This window comes from Rhamphochromis sp. 'chilingali' (genome assembly GCF_963969265.1).
Source record: "Rhamphochromis sp. 'chilingali' genome assembly, chromosome: 18".
Taxonomy (NCBI): domain Eukaryota; kingdom Metazoa; phylum Chordata; class Actinopteri; order Cichliformes; family Cichlidae; genus Rhamphochromis; species Rhamphochromis sp. 'chilingali'.
In genome coordinates, this window is record NC_137945.1 from 3,033,494 (window position 1) to 3,050,236 (window position 16,743).

Here is a 16,743-nt window from a genome sequence, read left to right on the forward strand (position 1 = left end):
GAGTTAATGCAGCATGGAGTGCTGTGGCTACAGCGTCTTCCGTGGACCGGTTTGCTCTGTAGGCAAACTGGTGTGGATCCAGGCTGCGGGGCAAGGCTGCTGTGATGTGTCTGCGGACCAGCTTCTCAAAGCATTTCATTACCACTGGGGTGAGTGCCACCGGTCTGTAGTCATTCAGGCCGGTGATGTGGGGCTTCTTAGGCCTGGTGATGTGGGGCTTCTTAGGGGACTATGGTGGAGGACTTCAGGCAGAGTGGGAAGCGAGGCTGCCATATCGCGCCATCAGCCCCTCTGGCCAACACCAGTAGGCGGTAGGGTAAAGTACCAGGACAGAGAGCCCGGGTTCGAACTGGCGACCTTCCGGTTACAGATACGCTTCCCAAACCCCCTGAGCCACGGTCGCCCAGTTGAAGTTGCTGAAAGGAAAACCTGGATACACTTATCCCTGTGTAAACCTGCAACAAACCTTAATCCACTGGAAAAAGAGTACATTTAGGAATCAGGGAGCGTTACCTCCAGACAGGGAGGATCTGAAAGTCTGGCTTTAGTCTGACTATAAGTTATACATACCATGGTGGTGCCATAGTATGTATCACTAACAGAATTTATTTCCCCTGTGTAGGGAGCACGCACTGGCTGTCCAAATCTGGAACAAACAGTATCCCACATTCTTGATTTTTATTTCACAAACACTTCTTATAATGACATTTTGGTGATATTAGCTCTTTATACAGTTAAGTTACAGTGGGATACAAATAATATCAGGCTGATCCTGCCACAATTTGTTTCCCTGGTTCAAATCACGGAAGAACAGTATCCCACAGTTGTTTTTGTTTTTAAACCCATTTTGCACAGATGTTTTTTGAAAAATGTATTGATAGCAGTGTTGAATATTATTACACAGTAAAACAAACAAACAAACAAACAACTATACATGAAATAATTACACCATAAAGATGGTTTGTTTAGTGGTTTATTTTATTGCAACCTGTAATTTATTTTAGTTAACTTTTGTTTCATTGTTTACAAAAGGTCTGAGGTGTAAAATAAACTGCAATGGAGTTTGAAAAATGAGTGATGTGTACGTCAGGGGAGGAGCACAAAGATTTTCTTGTAAAACAAAGGGGGGGTCTAGCAAAAAAAGTTTGGGAACCACTGTGTTAGGCTATCCCCTCTCCAGTTTTGGTAATTCCACGCATTGCTGGAAACCCAAACAAAACACACAATAAGAGGCTCTAATGCAAGCGTAATGGACCCGGAGCCAGCAGAACAGAGCCAGCAGTGCATGGGCAGGAATGCATTTCTTACTTGGAAATTCCAACACCACTTCACAAATCCTGTCTCCCCCCCACCCTGGACCCCCACCAATTCGCATACCGCCAGAACAGGAGCACAGAGGATGCAGTCTCCATCGCACTGCACTCTGTCCTCTCACACCTGGACAACAACAACACCTACGCCAGAATGCTGTTTATAGACTTCAGTTCAGCATTCAATACAATCCACCCCTCACAACTCATCAGGAAACTGACAGACCTGGGCATCAGCTCCCTCATCTGCAAATGGTTACTGGACTTCCTGACCAACCGCCCCCAACATGTCCGGCTGGATAACCGCTGCTCATCTACAATCACAATGAACACCGATGTACCACAAGGCTGTGTGATGAGCCCTTTCCTCTACTCCCTCTTCACCCACGACTGCAGACCTGCTGATGGTTCCAACACCATCATTAAGTTTGCAGATGACACCACGGTGGTTGGCCTCATCAGTGACAACGATGAGGCTACTCCAGCAGAGTGGTTGGATCCGTGGCTGAAGAGGATTTTTTCACCCCACTGTTTTGACCAGAAGGTGGCATCAGCGTCACTTGAATGAGTTTCTTGTAGTAAGGCGCAATTCGCTTTTAGCCCTTTGATAAACATAAACATTGCTTTTCTTTTAACCTTTTCCCTGAAACCTCTAACATTCAACGACACAAAGGATAAACACGTGCGTAGCATTAAAGATAAATAAAAATAGAGTTCAAAATATTAAAAATATCAAACTTGAATATATATATAAAAAAAATAAAAACTTAGTTTACTTTCCTGTTTAGGGACGGACTTCACGGACTTCAGTTGCATTGAATTCAATGGACTCAGCACGACTGGCAATCAACGAGGCATTCTCCGATAATTTGTTGTTAATGTCCGCCATTTTGTCATCTTGTTTATCAAATCGCATGTGGAGAGCTTGAATAGCTGCCAGTATGTCGCTCGCTGTGGGACTGGGATTAGCAATCTTTCTCGGATGGTCACCTTTAGACAGAGTCGAGAGAAGCAAGTCATTAATTTCCTCCAGATTTCTTTTTTTCCCGTCGCCACTTTCAAACTCCATGTCTGAGAGGCAGTAGTTGTGATCATCCGCAGCTGAAGCCAAATCTTGTATTTTATCGTTCTGGGAAGACTTGCTTTCCCCTTTGTCCTTCTTCTGGTTTTTTGGCATCTTTGTGAAGTCGGCGTAAGATTTTTGAGGGAACAAATCATCAAAAAAGGAGGGCTAAAAGGTACCTTGCACCAGAGCTAAGATAAGGACAGGTGCTTAGTTCGCCATCTTGCCGTCCTCACACGTAGAAGCAGAACTGAGTCCTATGTGTGGAGATTCTAGCGTTTCAGGCAAAATAAATGTATATTTAAAAATCACTTTATCCAAGCTAGAATCGATTTTAATCGTAAAATCGATAATCGAAACCCAGCCCTACTTATGAACTTGCAAAGTAAAAACATGATCCATTTAAGGTAACCCTTTTTCATTTTGATTTCATAAGAGAATTTGCTTCACTGTACGATGACCGAGTCTGTTTCTTTTCCTGCCTTAGAGAAAATCCTCTTGCTTGAAACAGAAGAGGCTGGAGTGCCCAGAAATTGCAAGTTGGTAGAGATGCAGGTATAAGGCCTTCCTTGGTCCCACAGACTATCGCCTAAAAAGAATAAACCAATTAAATTGCTGCACATTTTAGAATAACATTTTAAGTTTACATTTTTTATAATATTAAATTCAAGTCAAATGGAAGTGTTTCTAAAGTTATATACTGTAATAATATTTACATTATGAAAAGCTGTTTTCTGACATTTTCAAGTTTTTCACGTTTTCAGATAAAACACTCCCACACATGACAAAACCTCCCCTGACTCAGTTTCTCTCAGTGGAATGACCAGTGGTTTGCTATCTCTCACTATCAAAACACTCCACAAATCTTATGAATGATTCACTTCCTTATAAACCACTGAATCACTTATGTTCTAAATGAAGCTTCAGATGTCACTGATCACGTGACTCCGGCCAAACAAATCAATGCTCGACACAGTGCTTCTGAAGCAGCATCTCTGTTTTTGGTTTCAGGTTTGTTTCGTTAGTTTTTCCCAGTTTAGGTTTTGCTTAGTTTTCATCCTCGCTTTTGCTGTTTCTGTTTGTTTTCACCCACCTTATAAAATAAAGCTCACTTACATCAAAAGTTGCATCTTGAGTCCTATTCTCCTACTCCACACGCCTGCCACGCCAGACGTGACAGTTTGGGAGCTGACAGTCTCTATGGAGATGGGTTTTGTGGGGGTGACAGGAGAGAAACTACAGAGAGGCGTGTAAGACTGCAACTCTGCTTCCTGGTCCCAACTCTGGATAGTCACATTTTGGGGGGTTTGATCAATTTGATCAATTTCCAGAAATGAGAGCTGCTCCATCCAAAGTGGGATGGATGCTGTCTCTCATAACAAGACCAGGTGTCCTCCAGAAAGCTTCCCAGTTATCTATGAAGCCCACATCATTTTTTGGAAACCACACAGACAACCAGCAAGTTAAGGAGAATATGCAGGTAAACATGTCCCTCCTGGTCTGATTGGGGAGGGGACCAGAGAAAACTACACTAAACTAAACTCACAATGACTCGAAATGCATTTCCTGACATAGTCTCCTATCTGGAGGTATCTGAGAAAAAAGTTGCTCCCTTGTAGCTTGTATAGCTCTTGTAACTGCTTGAAAGAGGCAAAAACATCCTCCTAGTATAGATTACCGATTGTGCAAAGTCCTACCGGTTTCCAAAGTCTAAATGTACTGTGTAGAATAGATGGTTTAAAAGATGGATTGCCTACAATGGGAGTAATAGAGGATCTCCCTGCTGCGGAGACTCAGGTCGTTTGGAGTGGAGTGCCCACTCCAAACGACCTATGACTCTGTGGTGGCCTCAGCCATCTTCTATGGTGTGGTCTGCTGGGGCGGCAACATCTCTGCTGGGGACAGGAAGAGACTGAACAGGCTGATCCGAAGGGCCAGCTCTGTTCTGCCCTCTGGACCCAGTGGAGGTGGTGAGTGACAGGAGAACGGCGGCTAAGCTGTCATCCCTGTTGGACAACATCTCCCACCCCATGCAGGAGACTGACAGCACTGAGCAGCTCCTTCAGTGGGAGACTGCGGCACCCACGGTGTGGGACGGAGAGATTTCGCAGGTCTTTCCTCCCCACTGCTGTCAGACTCCACAACAAAGACTTTTGCAGCTGATCAAACACACACATGTGCAATAAGACTGCTATATGTGCAATTCTTCTTCTGACGAAGTTGTATTTTCCTACTCAGTTGTATATAGTATTTGTATTTCTGTTTTATTTTATTGCATTCCAGTGTTTTCTAATTTCTGCTACATAACTTTGCACTTTTGCTGTAACAACACAAATTTCTCACCTGTGGGACTAATAAAGGTCATCTTATCTTATAGGGTTAAAAAAACAACAACAACAACTGTACAGTCAGAACTTTTTCTGCAATTCTAAATTTATGTCTCACAATTCAAGTCCAAACAATCATGCTGACAGATTTCTTTCTTTCTCATTTGTTGTGTATAAAAGCAGTTAAATATGTAATTTCATTACTGACAGAAAGGGGAGTTTCACTGGGCTGGCCCACTAAAGGTCACAGAAGCTGTGATGTAAAATGAGTTTGACTCCCCTGATTTAGAGTTTCAGGGACATCATAAAATGTTCATTAAGCCAAACAACAGTTTCATTACAAGTGTGCGTGTTAGTCCCCATAGGGAAATAGTTCCTCTGCATTTAACCCATTCACAATGTACAAGGTAATTTTATCGTCACCCAAATCTTATAGGGGCTATTTGTTTGAAATAGCCCCTATAAGTCTCCACAACAAAATGATCAGCTTTGACCTTTCTAATGACAACTGTGTATGCATCACACAGCTGCTTGAAAAGCAACCAATCAGTGTGTAGCTTAGTTCTCCTGACTTTGGCCCATGCCATGTTGTGCTCGTGGAATAGGTTAGCTAGATCAGTAGTAAACCATTATGTCTGCATTTATTTCCTTTACACATCCATAAAGGGATACAACAAAATAAAGAAGAATTCAACAATATCTAATGCAAAATTGAATTCATGTGCAGTATAGCAGGTTCCCTCTAAGTGCAGCCAGCCACATGAGATTTACTGATCAAACCACGAGAGAGAGATTCAACATTCAGGCAAAACAATCTTTAAGAAATGACAGAAAACTAAAAGAAAAAGGAAGGAGGACAATACTTTGCAACTTCATAAATTTAAGAGGCAGGATTATTAATTGCAGGTCCAGAAAGCAGAGCTACCTCATCAGATCCAAGTGTGACATCAGCTGCACTCTTTACAGGAGACTCCAGCTGAACTCTGTGGAGCCTGATCTCAAGGTGTTTAAGTCCGACCCTGAAACCAGAAGAGGATCTTTCTGTCCCATCAGATTCATTGTGATCCAGTGATTTCAGTCCTGCATGATCACGCTGATGTTTGCACAGAGCAGATAATGAAGTGAATGTTTTTGCACATTGGTAACAGTGAAACTGTTTATTTACAGCGTGGGATCGTTTATGTTCGGAGTATGAAGTGAAATTCCTGAAGCTCTTGTCACACTGGTCACAGCTGAAGTTCCCTTCAATGTGTGTAAGTTCATGAAGGTTATGACTGCTCGATCGTGAAAAGCTTCCGTCACAGTGTCTGCACTTGTATGGTTTCTCTCCGGTGTGGACTCGTTTATGCACTTTAATCTCACTTGCAGTGGTGAAGGATGACCCACACTGGTCACACACGTGCTTTTTGACTCCACTGTGAATGAGTTCATGTATTTTTAATTGACTCCGTGTGGGGAAGCCTCTCCCACATTCTTTGCAGTAGTTCATTTTGTCTCCAGTGTGTCTACGTTGGTGCCATTTTAGGTTCCGTTGCCGATTAAAGGTTTTTCCACAAAGGTCACAGCGAAAGTCTTTCCCACCACCACAGTGACGACAGGGTCGAGAACTGGATCCATCTGTGTCGCTCTGTTTCTAAACAAAGACACAAAGACAGGGAGAGTCAGGGAATTGCTTCAACATTTTAATCCTGAACATTGCCTTAAATAAAGAGCATCTCTGCCAACGTCCAATTACATTTTACTGTTTACATTATAACGCTCAGCTTACTGGGCGAAAACAACTCTTCATTTCTAGGTAATCTACTTAATGGGAAGATTGATGTTTAAACCTCTGGATGCTACAAGATACTAACCTAGGGGCTCGTCCCTTTTTTGTTCGTGTAATTTGTTTCCTTTTGATGTTTACGGTGGGGGGACCGTCAATGTGGGAGTTGAGGAAAATGGGAGAGTGTCATCCATCTATGCATTGGGCGCGAGTTTTGCGGACCTAGAGTGATTGGATGTGGTTAGTTGTCTGCAGAGTTGTGTTTTTCTTTTTTGCTTTGCTCATGATGTCGTTTGACATGGATGATTTTGCGCAACAGCCCTCCATTGAAAAGTTGGAGCGGTGCAATAAAGCAGATTTGTTAGTAGTGGCTAATTTATTCAATGTGGATGTTCCGTTGCATTCTAAGAAGGTGGAAATTAAACAATGTTTGGTGGAGAGACTGGTAGACAGGGGAGTGTTTGGGAGCATGACAACTTCGCCGAGTGGGTCTGGGAGTTTGGAGATGGCAGTTTTTACCGCCTTTACGTTACGGAAAAACGAGGTCTTGCGATAACTGTAGAAGCGTCTAGTTTGCCAAAAACCAACGAAGTAGAACAGTGGATGTGTGGCCAATTGTGCTAGCTAACTGATGACCGAAGAGGAGAGGATACAGCCGGCCCCAGCAGCTTTCAAAGCTGATGTGTGGACTTATTTTGGATTTAGGACAAAAGAAGGCAGTAAAGACTATGACAAGAGCTATGCAGTCTGTAAAATCTGCACCGCCAGAGTCAAATATTCGGGTAACACCACGAATTTACGAACACACGTGTGTAGACACCATAGCGATGTAGCGCCAAATGCTAATTTTAAAATGAAACGAGGTGATCCCGCTCAACGGACAATTGAAGAAGTTAACTTTTCGAAACTACCAGCAACTTCAACTCGTGCAACAAAAATAACGCAGTCAGTACTTGTTTTTATTTGCAAAGACATGCGCCCTCTGAGTGTTGTGGAGAATAAAGGATTTCGTAATATGATTAAAACGCTGGAGCCCCGTTACACCGTTCCTTCCCGACAACACATCACGGACATCGCTCTATTAAAGTTGTACCAAGAAGTCAAAGCGACAGTGCTGGACTCTCTCAACTCGGCAGAGACAGTTGCTTTGACATGCGACGCTTGGACTTCGAGAGCCACTGAATCGTACGTAACTGTTACAGCACATCACATAACGGACCAGTGGAACCTTCAGTCTCATGTACTACAAACCCGAGCCATGCATGACAGTCACACAGGTGAGCACATTGCAGCGTTACTAACTGATGCTGTGGCTGAATGGGGATTGAACGCAAAGGACCTTGTTGTTGTTACCGATAATGCACCAAACATGGCTCTCGCGGCTAGACTTGCAGGCATAACGCACATACAATGTTTTGCACACAGTCTGAATCTCGCCTCACAGAAAGCACTGAAAATACAATCCGTGGTGCGACTTCTCGGGAGGATCCGACGTGTAACAGCCTTTTTTTTTGGCGCAGCACCACAGCCAGCAATCAGTTGAAGCAGAAACAGCGCCTCCTTCAGCTACCTGCTCACAGATTGATCACGGACGTAATAACAAGATGGAACAGCTCCTATGATATGATAGAACGATTTTTAGAACAGCAACCAGCCATCTGTGCAGCTCTGCTTTCTGCAGAAGTTAGGAAGAGTGAAAAAGAAATCTTCACATTAAGTGAGTCTGACATCACATGTGCAAAAGAAGTTGTCAGGGCACTCAAGCCTATGAAGGACGCCACCCTGGTGATGTCAGAGCAACACTTGGGCACATATATGCGGGACTTTTCGTGGCTGTTTTGATCTTGCTCTCTCTCTTAACCGATCAAATCTGGCTGTAGTAGCAGCTTTAAACTGTGCATGACCAGGTTGATAGAGGGCGCCAGTCTGGATCACATTCCTGCATTTTGTAGGCTGGTTTTCTTACAAAACACAACAAACATTAGGCCGCAAAGCCACCGTGAACAAAGCAGCATAGCCCAACAAATTCAATTCAAATAAAGACTTATTTGTAACCACATCAACAATTATGTTATGATAACTACAACAGCAGACTGACCTTTGTGGAAATGCTTGGAGCAGAGTAACCTGTGAGCTGGAGTGTTCTGGGAAGTTATAAACTGAAAGCTCATATTAAAACTATATTAATCCCAATAAAAGATGTGAAATTAATTATTTTAATGGAATGGAATAAATCAAACTTTTAACGTTACAAATACGTTAAGAATAAAGATGTCTGAACATAAAAACACTTTTTGTTTTTCTAGTCAAATTATTCTTATTTATGTAGCACATTTAAAACAGCAGAAGTTGACCCAAAGTGTTTTTTTCGGACAAACACATTTACGTTCCACATCTCCAAAGATCACAGTTTCACAACACGTGAAAAACTGTGAAAGCTGCATTTGGTTGATTTAATCAACAAAACAAACAAAACAACGGTGGAAAGCAAAATTCACAAACATCATACAATGTTGATGAAGCATGGTGATTGTGACAGGGCAGCAAACTTCATAATAACTTCATACTGTCACTGGGTTCAAACTAAAGGAGTGCTCACGAGCACTTTGTAATAAGTTTGATGTGAATCTTTTGTAATGCTTGGAGGAAGCTCTGTGCCAGTTTTATCAGCAGTACAACAGCAAAACTGCTTAGAGAGATTGGAATCAGAGGACAGGTGCAACAGCAGGCTATAAGAGAATTAGCTAACACTGCTGAGAGGACCACTCACTGGCTGTGGCTAAACTTTATTTTATTTATTTCTCACGTGCAAGTTGCCCTGCTGAATGAAGCAGCGGGGAGATAAAGCGTACAGCCCGATCTGGCACGGAGATGTGGGATGCCAGATCTGGGTCTGCTCTCTCCTATCTTGTCTCTTTTGTCTTACTTCTCTCTATCACCTTTTCTATCCCTTCAAAGAAGTGAGGCTCCTAAATATCAATAAGGTAAGTATTACTTCTCATTTTGCAGTGAATTGATAGAAAAATTGTAGAAAACTAAACAGAAGAAAGTAGAAGAGAAATAACAATTTAATATGTGAGACACTCCTTGGCCTGATCAACCCTGGCAGGGCCTCCCTGGATGAGGGTGTCTAGTCATAATGGCCGAAACACCCAATTAATCCAAGGTCCACTGCTGACGATGTGTCCCAAAATGTTAATATCATAATCTACATCAGATCTCTAATCCATAAACCTAACCAATGAAAGTAAAAAAAAGGCAGAGTAGCTTGTGATAAAAGACTGAAAAACCCAGTGAAGTTGAGGCACACAATAATGTGTCCCGCTGGTAAAGTTTCTGAGCTGCCTTTCCTCAGAGCAGCCATCCATCAAGACTTTCACCATTGGAAAGCAATTGGAACAGCTTGTCTTTCCACTGAACCAAATAAGGATTTACTTGTTTTCTGGATGGCATTACCTTGGCCTCCAGCAACACTGTGAGGAACCTTTCAGTAATTCTGACCAGGACATGTCCTTCAATGCACATATTAAACAAATATGTAAGACTGCTTTCTTCCATTTGTGTAATATCACTAAAATATCCTGTTCTTCATAAAATAATTTCCAGGCAGATTCCATATCTGGTATGAGATAAATTCTTTTCCAATCAAGATGAAATGGATCATGAATTCTGCTTTTGACTGTTGCAATGGTCACTAATGTCATCTGCAAACACTGAAGCAGCTGTTTGTTTATGCAGGATGTCTGTGATATTGAAATCAAACAAAGATGGATTTCTGGAAATTTTGAATTCAATCTGATGGGACTGTCAACAATCTCAAAGAAATTTAGTGAGTTACAGTAAGCTCTAAATGAATCTGATAGCACTTATAGCCAATTGCAGTAAATCTCCATAAGAATTAATTAAATTAAGGGACTGGTCAGCTCTAGAAAGCCGGCCACAAACTGGTGGTTGTAACCAGTCAGTTCCAAGAACTGCCTCACCTCTTTCAAGTTAGCAGAAGGGAGTAAACTACAAGAACTTTGTCTCCCAGTGAAAATAATCAGAGTCTAGCCCCACTGTTGTGCAGGTGCTGCTGCCGCTGATGGCCAGATGATGCAACGCAAAGGCACAAAATCCCGTGGAGGCCTCCTGCACTGCAAACAACAGAGTTTTTCGTGTGTTTGACCTCTGTACTTTCTGCTCACAGAAAACCTCTGGATGTTGCTGAGTCACTGTCATAACCTTCTTTGGTTCAATTGCTGGTCTACTTGCAGCTTCCCACTCATGTTCGCCTGCCTCCCTGCCCAACACTCTGACTTTAACAAACTCACTCCTCAGGATTACCTCTTCTCCACACCCGGACCACCTACTCCTCTGTGCTTTGCCTCCACCTGAATAAAAGTAAGACTGTTTGCAATTTGCTACATACACTTTGGATCAGCTTCCAAAATCCCAGCTTACACCCGTTCCCCTCATTTACAGTGATCGTAAAAATTCCGCCCCACTCCTCAGGGGTCCTGCACTGGAAGTTACCGTGTGTCACGATTCTGGTTTAGTTCTTAGGTTTTGTAATATGGCTTCCCTGTGTTCCATGTTGTGTCTACTGTGACTTTTTGTACCATGTTTCATGTTCCCATGTTCTGTCTCCCCAGTTGCTGTTAAGTTTACATGTCTAGAGTTCAGTCAGTGTGTTTCCGGCTTTATTTTGAAGGTCCGTGTCTCATGTCAGTGTTTCTAGTTTTGCTTCCCTTGTCTCATCCAGCTCAATTACTCACAGTATACTATAAGTTCATAGTGTTCCATAAGAGTATTTTTAGTGTAGATTCATAGTTTGCTTTGTTACTCTACTTCAGTTTATGGTTAACTTGCTGAGTGCCCCTTGCACGCACTCTGTAATAAAAGTCTTTTTTGCTCTCAGTCCCTGTGTCTCTGAGTGCTGTCTGTATTAGAGTCTATTCCTCTTGTGAATCATGGAATTTAAAGTCTTATTCAGCTGCTCCACCAACCCATCACTCTCAGTAAGTATCTCTTTGGGGATACCAACTCTGGGCATGAAATGAAAGCCTATGCCACACTTTTTGCAGAAATCCTGCACAGTGGCACTGCTTTGGGATATTGTGGTGCATAATTGACCAGAACTAATACAAAGCGATATCCATGTGCCCTCTGTGTAATAGCTGGATGAGGTTCATGCATATGCACTCAAACTTTACATCTATTAATGGTAAAAGGGGCAAAGATGCTTTTGGAATTGCCGGGCTTTCTTTGATTGGTCACGGTAAAACCTGCTCCAATACTTTGATTTTCTGTTTCAGAGTATCTTCTTGCCACACCACACCCCAGATACTTTTGTTTCTCAACTTACTCTCCTGTAATCTCACTTCAGGTTTTAACAAGCACACAGTTTGTTTGCACTTTGGAAGGAAAACTCATCCTTTAAGCATCTTAAACACACCCCCAGCGAACTTCATACTCACAGCAAGTGTTTGAGAAAAATGTAACATTTTATGACCTTTTTGTCCTGGAAGATCGATCCAGAGTTTTTAATGAGCTGCCTGGTCAGTGTGAGTGGAAAACAGCTAAGTCTCCTCCTCTGATAAACCTCCATCTGTGATACTGAGAACAGTTAAATTAGTTTGAATCTGAAATCATGGCTCAAACTACTTGTTGTGAGACCATTTCTTTATTTTTCACACCCTACAAACTTTGCACAGTTCATCAGATATAACTAATGATTTAACAGTATCAGGATTTCATAATCCAAACTTCAAATCAACAAGAAAACAGCTACAGAACACGTGGATCAAAATGAATTCATTAAAAAACAACACGTAGACTTCAAGGATATTGTAAATACACTAAAGTGAAAGGAGCAGCCAAAAGTAGAGGTTTGATAGAATTTGAATGAACTAAAAGGAGTCATCTGCTATCTTTAAAACGACCCTGATGTGTGCTGCTTTTAACATTTCTTTGCTGCCATTGTGAATAAGAACGTGCTCTTGGAGCACTGCTCCACCTTCTGGTACAACCTGGTATTACATGGAAGTACAGCCCAACACCAGTTTAGCTTGAGATTCTTTTTTCTGGACATAAAGTCACAGCAGTTGTTGTTTCAAAGACAGCTGACGGATTTAATTCATATTGGAAGCTTTAAGGGCAACTGGTGTGAAATTATTTGGAGTTCTGGGAGGAAGGAATCTAAGAACAAGGATTACCACAGTAGAATATTAAATATGAAAAAGGATTAAAGTGTAACTGAGGTAACACATAAAATGAATACATGAAAAACAAGTACATTTTAAAAACTGAGAAACGTCAAATGAAAGACATTGATGTGTGTGTATGTGTATATATATATATTAGGGGTGCAACGATACACAAAATTCACGGTTCGATATTTTTTCGATACAAAAAAATGTTCATGCATTTTTGTCATTTATTAAAATTATAAATATATATTTTAACTCAAAAGTACAGTTTTTAAATTTAACCCTAACCCTTGTGCGTGTTTTTTATTTTGACAGCGAATGCGCACCTGCGGACCACTTATGTGCAGCCCTGGTTATTTAGCTCGTCATATTGCAGCCACAGAAATTCTTTTGTCCATGAAACCATAAAGCTGCACTTTCTTTTTGCCTTATAGTCTCATTTGTCATAACTTCTCCGTTTTGTGGTAAGCTTTTCTTTGGCTGTCACTTCTTCACCCTGACCTGTCTTATTTGGCTCAGCAGAACTGAAATATATATCTGTCTGTGAAGGTTCTCAGTCATCCAGGTCATCGTAGTCAAATATATATCCTGCTGCTTTTACACACGCACTCACATAAGCTCAGCGATTCTCTGCGCGATCAACCTCTCACATGTTTAAGCTTGCTGCGGGAGATTTCACTTGTCATGTTTGCATAGTAAGCTAACGATTAATAAGACGATGTCAGAGGAATTGGTGCACAAATTATCATCACTCACAGATCAGTGCTGTCATTACAAAGTGAAAGCAAAAAAACAAGCGCAAATTCAAACGCATTTCAATATGTCACATATTGACAGTGGCTCACCGATGCCAATGACATAATTACCCAGCTACATTTCCGAAAGAATGCAAAAGCATTGACATATATTTTTCCTACAATAGCCCGACGGGCAGGGCAGAGATAGATTTTGGTAGCCCGACTGAAAAAAATCGCTAGCTCCGGGACGTCGGGCTAGCGATATTGCGAGCCCTGTATCTGATTGAGGAATCACTCATCTTTGGAAAAGAGAGTTTATTACAGAGAAATGGCTCTTTCCAAAATAAAAGCCATACTATCCGCTTCTTCTGGGCTATATTCTCAGCAGCATAAGGAGAATCCTGTGCTAACAGCTGTCTAAATGACTCGGCTAAAGTTAGTAGCATGCTTGTTGTTTTTGTCTTTGCACTAGGATGATGTCGCGTAAATGTGCAGTCATATTCGTTGTGTTCCCTGTCTTGCTAGCTTGCCCTGCGCTCTTCCTTCTGACTATGCTGTCTGTGTTGAGCGCTCAGTGGATCTGCGCTCGACAGTGCAGCCTAGGCGGAGTAGTCGAACACAGATTCACTGAGCGCTCAACACAGACAGCATCGTCAGAAGGAAAGTTGATAAAATAAATTACAAATGTTGTATTGTTCGATACATATGCGTACCGAACCGAAAGCACTGTATCGAACGGTTCAATATCGATACGAATATCGTTGCACCCCTAATAAATAAATAAATATATATATATATATATATATATATATATATATATATATATATATATATATATATATATATATATATATATATATATATATATATATATATATATATATATATATATACATACACACACACACACACACACACACACACACATATATATATATATATATACACACACACATCTCGACAGTTTTGATACAATATTAGTTTGGTAAAAACACATTCCTATAACTTTTATAATACAGTAAAAAGTACAACTACTAATGTTCTAAGGGAACAAAGATTAAAACGGGTCTCAAACTCAGGGCCCGCATATCGACGTGAAGAATTTTTTTTTTAAATTATTATTTAAAAAAAAAAAAGTAATATGAAGACAATATGAGCAGAGTGTTACAGGCACAGACCTTTAACGATGTAGCCTCGTGGGTCGTACAGTCCGTGTTGCAGGGAGAATGTGTGGGGCTGCCCCTCCTGTTGTGTGTGAGCGTGAGAGAGGGGAAAATGACCATGAGAGTCAATGGTTGGTACAGGTGAGAAACGAAGGAAGATGAAAGAGTGTAAAGTGTAAACCACGACAGCCAAAAAGAGTGCCTGACAAGCACATGTTAACAGTCATCTGTACACTGTGTTTGCCCCCTCCAAAACAGTAAAGTTCAGATGATGTTTGCACAGAGCAGATAATGAAGTGAATGTTTTTGCACATTTATTTACAGCTTGGGATCATTTGTGTGTGGAGTCTGAAGTTCTTGTCACACTGGTCACAGCTGAAGTTCAATGTGTGTACGTTCATGAACGTTACGATTACCTGAACACGAGAAGCTTATGTCACAGTGTCTGCACTTGTATGGTGTCTCCTGTGTGGACGCGTTTATGCACTTTAATGTTATCTGCACTGCAGTAATGAAGGTTGACCCACACTGGTCACACACGTGCTTTTTGACCCCACTATGACAGAGTTCATGTTTTTTAATGCACTTGATGTGGTGAAACCTCTCCCACATTCTTTGCAGTAGCTCATTTTGTCTCCAGTGTGTCTACGTTGATGTCTTATTAGTCTCTCTTGATCACTGAGGGTTTTTCCACAAAGGTCACAGTGAAACTCTTTCCCACCACCACAGTGACGACAGGGTTGAGAACTGGATCCATCTGTGTCGCTCTGCTTCAAAACAAAGACACAAAGACAGAGTAAGTCAGTCCTTCAACATTTGGATCCTGAACGTCACCTAATCAGACTTGTTACACTCAGGCTAAAATTCAGGAATAAAATATAAATACATACCTCACAGTAACTGCACTTGTAGAGTTATTTTCTGGTGTGGACGTGTTGGTGTTTTTCCAGGTGACGTGGAGACTTAAAAGTCTTATCACACAGGTCACATTTATAAGGTCTTTCTTCAGTGTGGGTAAACATGTGGCGCTGTAACTGTGTGGCTGTTGTAAAGTGTTTCCCACACTGATCACAGCAGTAAACATCATTTCCAGTGTGAATCCGTAGGTGAATATTTCGGCTGCCTGGCTGGCTGAAATTTTTTCCACAAATGTCACAGCTGTACGCCTTAATTCCAGAGTGGGTGAGTTGGTGTCTTTTTAAGCTTATAGCCAGGGTAAAAGACTTTCCACACAAGTCACAGCAGTATGCTTTAAATTCACTGTGGATGAGTTGATGTGTTTTTAAGCTTTCAGCCAGGCTAAAAGACTTTCCACACAAGTCACAGCTGTGTGCTTTAACTCCACTGTGGATGAGTTGGTGTCTTTTTAAGTTTGCAGCTAGGTTAAAAGATTTTCCACACAACTCACAGCTGTGTGCTTTAACTCCACTGTGGGTAAGTTGATGTGTTTTTAAGTTTCCAGCTAGGTTAAAAGATTTTCCACACAAGTCACAGCTGTGTGCTTTAACTCCACTGTGGATGACTTGGTGTGTTTTTAAATTTTCAGGCAGGGCAAAAGATGTTCCACACAAGTCACAGCTGTGTGCTTTTACTCCACTGTGGATGAGTTTGTGTCTTTTTAAGCTGTCGGCCCGGATAAAACCCTTCCCACAGTCATCACAGCTGTAGTTTTTCCGTCCAGTTCTTCTGTGAGGTTTGTCGGCCTCCTGAGAGCGCTGACTTCTCGCTCCGTGTTGGTCCTGCAGTGACAGAGATACAAACAGAGGCAGTGAGTGAAATGCAGTCGTGGAACAAACTGAAACTCCATTAGTGGAATCAAAGATGTCAACAAACACGTCGTAGGTGTGTTGCCACCACCTTCTGGTAATACTATCACATTACAATGATGTGCTACAATGAGAGTTGGAATTAAAATGACATTATTGAAGAAATATTGATCACGGGAAAAAAATCTTTTACTTGATGAAAAATTGTGAGTTCAACTGATGCTATTGTTTCAATGTGTGCTGATTAAATATGATCTTTATATTTTCTTGTAACTTCTGTGGTTTTTTTCAGCGTAATACTTAGGTCCCCTCCTCGATTCAGAGATGGTCTTTCCCTTTTCACGTAAATGGCCTCCTTGACTCAAACCAGAGTTCCTCCCTGTCCTGCCTGTAGGTTTAAATAGACTTCAGAGTCCTGACC

General features: G+C 41.5%; 1 protein-coding gene and 1 long non-coding RNA gene across 12 annotated transcripts in view; one reads left to right on the forward strand and one right to left on the reverse strand.

Moving 5' to 3' along the window:
* Nucleotides 1-16,743, forward strand: part of LOC308385595 — a 196,520-nt gene that overhangs the window by 128,372 nt on the left and 51,405 nt on the right. The gene's annotated exons all lie outside the window — the stretch shown is intronic.
* The window catches only part of LOC308385581 (uncharacterized protein), a 61,393-nt gene that overhangs the window by 41,516 nt on the left and 3,134 nt on the right, over nt 1-16,743 (reverse strand). For 3 of the 11 annotated variants that reach the window (XR_013969562.1, XR_013969563.1, XR_013969564.1), the window contains 2 exons: nt 15,447-16,295; nt 14,521-15,326 (listed from right to left, as the gene is read on the reverse strand). The exons of 1 other annotated variant lie outside the window; for it this stretch is intronic. The gene's annotated coding sequence lies outside the window, so the exon portion shown is untranslated. Of the gene's footprint in view, nt 1-4,226; nt 6,334-6,553; nt 6,688-11,959; nt 12,064-14,520; nt 15,327-15,446; nt 16,296-16,743 lie in introns of those variants that run through there. 7 more of the 11 variants (XR_013969555.1, XR_013969556.1, XR_013969557.1 and 4 more) reach the window with 7 other exon arrangements.